Raw genomic sequence first — 1,314 nt, 5'->3', positions numbered from 1 at the left:
ATTTTGAATCTTTAAAAGCTACTTTTGTTTATGTGATTATCATCTGTGTGAAGTAATTAAGTAAATAGACTTGATTACCTTACTTAAGTACTTTTTGGCTCCTTTGTACTTGCACTGAGTAGTAACACATAAGCAACTTTTACTCTCTACTCAACTCAATTTTTGATTGAATATATTACTTTTAAATGGACACCTACTGTTACTCGTTACATCATGATTCTGTGAAAATATATTTTTTAGTGTTCTTTGAGCCTACAGTTCTTTAAAAATTGAATACGTTAATACTTTTACTCAAGTATTATTGGAATTGGTTACTTGTAACTGAGTATTTTTTGCGGTACTTTTACTCTAGTATGGTTTTCAGGTACTCTTTACAACTGGTGTGATCATAACATTCAGTTTTATTCAGTCTATTCCTTAAAGGAGATTGCAAGTAGAATTTTTTCTCAAACAAAGTAAAATAAATTAAGATGTATTTTTTTATAACTCAAAAAACCTCTTGAATCAATGCATTTAAATGAGTAGAAGTAGAAAAAAGAAAACTTTTCATGCAATAAAACACCTTTTTTTATTAATCTGGAAAAATCTCCCTTAAACTAGAATAGTTGCATTACTGCGATAGTGTTAGTGTGAATGCTGAAAGTAGTAGCTAAACATGCTGAAGCGTTTTGTTGAAAATGTGACGCAATTTATTTTAATGCTGAAGGGATTTGCTTAAAAAAATAAGCTATTTGCAAAATGTAAAATTTACTAAAAGACTGTAAATTTCTTCAAAGGACTATGAAAAAGAGCGCAGCAGTTTACCTAAATTTTGGAAAAATTTTCTGTAAAATTGCTTGAAAAATTCCTAATACACACCAGCTTTCCAAAAATATTTAGTTTTTTGCTTAATTATGATCTAAACTCCAAATTAGCTCAAAAAACCGTGCAAAATTAGCCAAAAAAGCTAGCTTGTTGCTTAAGTACTAGCTAAACTCCAAAACAGCCTAAAATTCCTCAGTAAACCAAATTAGTCAAAAACGTTAGCCTGTTGCTAAAATAGAAGCTAAACTCTAAATTAGCAAAAAAAAAAAATAGAAGAAGACAAAAAAAAAAAACAATTAGCCAGAAATGTTAGCATGTTGGTATAAAAAAGAAGCTAAACTCTAAATTAGTTAAAATAAATATATAAATAAATAAAACAATGAGCCAGAAATGTTAGCATGTTGGTATAAAAAAGAAGCTAAACTCTAAATTACATTAAATAAATAAATAAATAAATAAATAAAACAATTAGCCAGAAATGTTAGCATGTTGGTAAAATATTAGGTAAAC

Source organism: Oryzias melastigma, linkage group LG24 (genome assembly GCF_002922805.2).
Source record: "Oryzias melastigma strain HK-1 linkage group LG24, ASM292280v2, whole genome shotgun sequence".
NCBI classification, from domain to species: Eukaryota; Metazoa; Chordata; class Actinopteri; order Beloniformes; family Adrianichthyidae; genus Oryzias; species Oryzias melastigma.
The sequence above is the reverse complement of the archived record's forward strand: the minus strand, read 5'-3'. Positions refer to the sequence as shown.